The 6,663-nt window shown below is 42.5% G+C and overlaps 1 long non-coding RNA gene across 1 annotated transcript; it reads right to left on the bottom strand.

Moving 5' to 3' along the window:
• Nucleotides 1-524: 524 nt before the first annotated feature.
• Nucleotides 525-6,638, bottom strand: LOC120844743. Its single transcript, XR_005716476.3, has 2 exons — nucleotides 1,811-6,638; nucleotides 525-1,752 (listed from the first exon to the last, which is right to left on the bottom strand). It is a non-coding gene; the product is annotated as an uncharacterized LOC120844743 (long non-coding RNA).
• Between the last annotated feature and the right edge of the window lie 25 nt (nucleotides 6,639-6,663).

Below are 6,663 nucleotides of genomic sequence, written 5' to 3'. Positions count from 1 at the left end.
CTTGCTCACTTTATCTATGGACTGAGTGGCCCAATACTTCGTTAAAATATGCAAATGTAACAATAATGTAACTAAACGTTCCAACCTTAGAAATGCAACCATAATGCATTCCTTTTGAACCACTGGAACTTGTAACAGAAACTCATTCCAAGATTGATAAGGAACAAGTCTTTCATTCCTGTTTTGAAGGAATGTGCACAACACTGATATGTTATTTCAGAAAATGCACTCCCCCCCCCCCCTTTTTTTTTCCTTGCCCTATATACACATGCTGAAATCAAAACGGGTCAAGACATCCCTCCACCCCTCCCTAAATCAGCCACTGGTTTCATGTATTGTGCATCGCCCCAGCAACCGTGCGTGCATTGGCTTCTGCCTTGTGACAAGGCCTCCCTCTCGCCTTTATCCTTCACTACTCTCCTCGTTTCTACGCGGCGGGCTTCCCTTTCCGCTGTTTTTTTTTTTGTGCAGTCGGCAGCCGTCAGCTTTTCCCTGACGCATTAAAAAAGGCCTAGTGATGAGGATGCAGTGACAAATAAATAGTTTATTTCCATTTGGATGTACAAGCTATTGTTAGGAAAAAATGACTATGTTAATCTCTCCAGGTCCACTCACCTCCAGACATGTTTGGAACAATGTACAAACAGAGGCTCACACGCAAAATACTTGCAAACATGCACTTCCAGAAAGTCCAGGTGACGTAGTGAAAAGCACTACAGGCATTCTATCCAAAGCACACACACACACTAGCACAGTCCAGCCAAGCACAATCCACCTCTCCACTGGTTACTAATCTGCACTCCAAATTCTAGCTACACGCGGATTAGAAACCCTCTTATAAAATATGGCACAGGGAGCTCCGACATAGGGTACACATGATTGAGCACATGAAAAGACAATGTGACACATGTGACATCATGGGCCTCACTTATAATGAGATGACTTAGAGTATAAATGCAGTCCTTGTTGAAGAGGGCTTAAAAGTTTGTTACATCTCCATTTACAATTCACGTATGTACAGGGTCAAATCTGTTAGAGAATCAGAAAAACAACATTGGGCAGCTAGAGTGGGGCTTCGGACATTCGAGACTATCTTTGGCCGTCATGTGAACATGCATGGAATCTCAGACTTAAAAATGGTGTTTTCTCTTTAAAGCTAGAAAACGCAGGCTGCAATGTTAGAGTATAACCTGTGGCTCTCAACATGGTCTGCAAAATTTTTATCAAATGTGCAGAAGCATTAAGTTTTTGTGACCACAATAGTTCCGATCAACATCTTACCTCATGCAACCATGACTGGATAAAACGCACTTAGAAGAAAGACAGCCGGCCTATTGCCAGGATTGGGTGAGCAAGCTCCTACCGACAAAATGTGCATTCTACAATGTGACATAAAACTGAGAGCCTTGAAAAGATACAAAAAAAAAAAGTAAAGAATGCACAATCAATAATCTTTTCAATGGATATACTGGAGAAATAAAGTTAAGAAGACATTTGTAAAAAATATAATTGGTCTCTATAAGCAGGATATCTCGAGCAAAAATATGGCTCACTTCTTGAACAACATTATAAAACACTAAGTGGAGCAGAAACAATAAAATATCATTAAACAATTACTTTGCAATTTTTTTCTTGAAATTCAGACATGTATTATTAGCAACATCCAGATTAATTTTACTTAAGAGTGTCCGAAACATTCCTACAGTGTATTTCACTCGTACTGCACCCATTCCCAACATTGGTGGCCCATGCCTACATCGTTACCGTTTACTGTTACAAATAGTTACCAGTTTCTACCGCAGTTCTTTACGTGCTCGTTTATTTGTCCACCCCTGGTCACTATCGTATGGCAGTCGTGTAGAGAAAATTAGCAACCACAAAATATGTATAAGGAAAATGCAGCTGCGCAACTCGAAGAAGCGAATTGGACGTTACTGGGAAATCAAACGCTATGAACCCAGGCAGAGCACCTATCACAGCGAGTTCCCCAATTCATTTCTGAACAAAGGCAATCTAACGAAAGGAGCACCAGAACTTTCCACAGCAAGTTTGGCAACTTAGAAATGTGTGACACAAGGAAGGTCCTTCGCAAGAGTTAGTTGAGAAATCTCCGTCTTTCACGACTGAATTGTGGAGCACGTTTCTGAGCCTCGGCGGCAAATCCACGCATTAAACGGCGACGTACAAATGCACCAAGGCCAGACAAACTGCCACGGAGCGATTTCTCTTCGAGACAAAACCACTTCAGTAGGTCATTTGGCTAAACTTCCTCCAAAACGCATTCAAAATAGTACGCTCGTAGAAAAGGAGACGCCCGTCTCGACGCAAATGTTCCCAAGGTTGTCTTTTACAATAGCTTATAACCATACTTGGTTTCGGTTTAAGCCCAGATGCAACCGACTTTATATAAGCTAATGGAACTAATCCGACGGCATCGAAAGCACGCGTCACAAAGCCTTGCCTGTACATGATTGGTCTAGTGATGATGGAACACATACAGAAACACAGCGAACACCATGACGGTGCCCCCTTGACACCGTCCGATTGGTCCCACCGGCACGTAGCATCGACTGCGCATGGACTAAAAGTGAAACGATGTGTAGAGCTCTTGCTATCGGGGTTCAATTTTCTTCAAATTCGGGGGTGTTTTTTCTGGGAGTATTTTTTTTTTCTCCACAGATTTAGTGTTTTTTGGTGTCGACTTTCAGTGGCGGACAAATAAATGGCTTTTATCGAGGCTAATGTCGAAGCCAATAGCACACGGGGACAGCCCAACCTCCAGGGAAAACGCGCAAGACTCGGACACCTGCAAGAAGACTTAAGGATCGATTGGAAAAGGAAACGAAATAAGGGGTGAGGTTCTGAAGAAAGCAGGAGTGTAGCTTACAATTTGGTGGGGATGTGTTCTGGGTGAATGCAAAATAAAGCTGGAGATCAAAAATTTCCTTTCCGTCGAGCTTGGGTTTCCCTCATTCAAAGACAGCTCCCATTCGGGGCATTTCGGTCCTCCCGATTGTAATAAAACCAGCTCAGGCTATATTTTCAGAGTTTGCCGGTATTTTCCAAACTGCGTGACAACTCTTCTGCCGTCTCATGCGTGAGGCCATATACCATAAAACCTAGTAAAGACGTCGTTAATCTGTCAGTCGATCGTTCCTTGACAACGGCTCGAAAAGAGACCGAAAAACAGTTCCAAGAATTTGCCTAAATTGGTGTTTTTTTTTTTTTTCTATTTTTGTTTTTCTATTGATAAACCCTTTCGAGAGATACTTCTCAGAATGTGCTGTGCAAAAGATTGGGTGAACCACCTGAGTCTGAAAAGCAAACCTTGGGCTGATATTCCGAGAGAGAGAGAGAGAGAGAGGCACTGCTGTCGACCAAACTTGGTGCAGGCTGCAAATTCAGGAAAATGCACCGTGTGCACATTTCCCGTATCTCGAGCCGCATGTTAGCGCCGTGAGAATAAGCCTCCAGAATCCCTTCGGGGGAAATTCGCAAAATTGCCGGAGCCAGTTCACAAGCCAAATTAATAAGTCATCGGAGAGACTTCAAATCCCATCCATATATTCGATGGGAATGCAGAACCGTGTAGTGGAAGGCAAAGTGTAGTACATAAGTATAAGGCATTGATGAAGATTCACACGTCAAGTGCTACTAGTGGATTCTGAGTTCCAAGGCGAATCGTGGTTTTGGTAAAATATTTTCTAATCAAATATTGAATAGTTTCTTGGAGCCTTTCACTATCATGTGTATGCTTAAATGAAAATTCAGTTGAACTCATGAAGGTTGTTCCCAACCTTTCACTTGTCCACTTCTAAGTTCGGTCAAAGGGAAGCTGAAGCGGTTTTGTATTTCAGAAAACACACCTAAATTGTTTTCCTTCGACCTCCAAAATCCAAAATATAGAGATTCTTTTTTTTTCTTTTTTAAATTTGGTGCATAAAGGCTGCAGAAAACCATTTTCAAAGTATCGTTGAAGTTTCCGGAGCGTGAAGTCACAAAAGGAGTTTTTGGAATCTTCGCTCTCATGCACCCTCAGCGCCTATCAAAGCCGTGCACACGCACTCTTGCTATTTTTAAAAAGGGCCTAAAAAGATGTCGCAACTGGTGCCAGTGTAAGGGAATATACCTGACAAGCTTGCAATTGCACGCGTGGCCATCGAGTGACATGCGCTTGGCGGCAAAACATCCTCTTGTGACGTAAGAACTGGTCAGAGGATTTTCGTGTTCTCTCGTGTTTAGTGACATCTTTGGGAAAAATGAACATGATATTCAGATTCATGGGATAAAACTATGCTAGAATCAAAATTTATATCTCCTTTTTTCAAAGAAGTGTTTCAGCTTCCCTTTAATTGTAGTATAGCATTATTCATGAACTTTGGAATCTAAACAACAAAATTGTTCCAGCTATCCTAATCGAGGGGGTTTATAAATCTGCTCGCTATATGCAAATATTTTTTTAAATTTCAAATTGGACAAAAATAACAACAACAACAACAAACTTTTGAATGATGAGCGTGGGTTGCCAAGACATTGCTGCCTAACTTATATTCTTCGCACTTCTCACCGAGCAACTGTTCACTGCAGGAAGCAATACCTGCAAGCTCTGGGGGTGTTCCTTCTCTGCAGTGCAGAGGTGCTCAGTATGAAGTGCCCTCAACAGGGCTAGCTTGCCGCGATCAACGATTCGAAAAGTATGAATATCGCAGTTCATTTTCAAGCAAATATTGAACAGCGCATTATTCAAAGCTACTATTCTAATATCCGCATAACACTAATATTTACCATGCAGTCCTGTTCCAAAAGCAAATAAAATCACCATCTACACTTAAGCTCCCAGCTTATATCCATATGCCCAATATGCCCCCGAGAAAGTATAATGCCCGCACTGCAATTTAATGTTCGTCCTGAGGTGTTGCCATACGCTCGCTATAAAACAAGATGAACACGAAGATTGAGTTTCATTGCATGCCTTGCACTTTCGTAGAAAGATGCAAACTTTTTCCAAAAGACTCATCCTTCCATCCGCGGTCCGAAAATTATGCACCATTGCGGAGCAGCCAGCGATACGAGACGTCCGAGTCTAAATAACCTTTCTCGAGGTAAACATGACGTAAACGTTAGCACTTGTGCCCATGCAAGCTTGGTACTGTGCCTCGAGTCCACCACCGAGCAACACAGTGCAATCCACATACAGTGTCATATATAACAATGTACCGCTTACAACGATCAGTTCCTAGAGTTTCTAGACCAGAAATGCTCATTTTCTAGTTCAGATACAACAATGACCAGTTATAAAGATTTTTGGGTTTTCTCCTTATCGTTCTAAGTGAATTGCACTCTATTTCATGATCTTTCGACAGAATGCGGTGCTTTCAAAGAGGCCCATCGGTAATGCCACACTTTGTGCGATCAACAGTACGCACAATCGACGAAACACCTCAAAAACTTGTTTGTTCCACAATCAATGCCCGAATGAAGTGAATTTCTCAAAGCAAACATTCCATACTAGCATTCCACACACACCTGTAGTAAGCAGTGTCTTTCATAATGCACTCACACTTCACTTTGCTGTCACTTACCCCAGCGTCACTGCACACGGTATCACAGTGAAATGTCAGCACTAGAAGACTGCCCAAGAAAGAGCAGCAGGAATCGTCTCGGCTGAACTCAACCGCGCAATCCACATTCACACTCCTCCGACTCGATGGACTGCGATTGATGCTGCGACGAAGGCCTATGGTCTGAACTTATGAGCTGCATGGCAGTCTAAAGCAAGAAGCCTAAAACCCTCCCATTCACCGTTCAGTAGCTTCAGAGGAACACTCGTGCGGGAAACTAAACTGCAACTGCAATGAAATTACACATTTTCCCGTCGCTTCTTTTCTTGGAGAATAAATTGCAAGGAAACAGCTGGATGGACAGCTTGACTTCCAAAAGTAGCCAACAAAAATAAATTTCTTAATAAAGCTAATTATGAGACCGATAAGGGCTAGCGAATTTTCGCTTTTCAGCATTTATGCAGCAAGAAACTTAAGGGATGCTTAGCTGGATTTCAAGATTGTCTTTTCGTGGCACAAACTCAACCGCCACACCCTAAGCATCCTACGAAACCCGAAATTACAATTGTGCGCAGCCTTTTTCACCCTTAAATATGGGCGAAAAAGCGTGAAACTACCCTTTTTTGGAGAAATCGGAAAAAGGGTCACGTCTTGTCATTTGGTCGCAATTTTAAGGGCAAGAGAGGCCATGTGCTAAACCTTAAAGTGACGTGGCATAAACTAAACCGACGCACCCTAAGCATCCTACGAAACCCGAAATTACAATTGTGCGCAGCCTTTTTCACCCTTAAACACGAGACCAAACAGTGTGACAGATACCCTTTTCCGGAGAAACCCGAAAAAGGGTCGCGTCTCGTCATTTGGTCGCATTTTCAAGGGCAAGAAAGGCCATGTGCGACTAATTTGAGGTTTTAGAGGAGGCTTATGGCGCATAATTCAGTCTATACCATAAAAAGACGATCTTGAAATCCAACTTGGTGCACCTTCAATTTAAAAAAAAAAAGCTAAATCTTTGCTCAATCACTTTTCGGGGTAACGTTCTGAAATACATCAGCTATAGTCCAGGTGCAGGTTAAGAATACTGGGACAAGCCCCTCCCTCC

The sequence above is a fragment of the Ixodes scapularis genome, unplaced genomic scaffold (genome assembly GCF_016920785.2).
Source record: "Ixodes scapularis isolate PalLabHiFi unplaced genomic scaffold, ASM1692078v2 PGA_scaffold4__175_contigs__length_147842914, whole genome shotgun sequence".
NCBI lineage: Eukaryota > Metazoa > Arthropoda > Arachnida > Ixodida > Ixodidae > Ixodes > Ixodes scapularis.
Note: the sequence above shows the minus strand (reverse complement) of the source record. Positions and strands in the feature narration are given on the sequence as shown.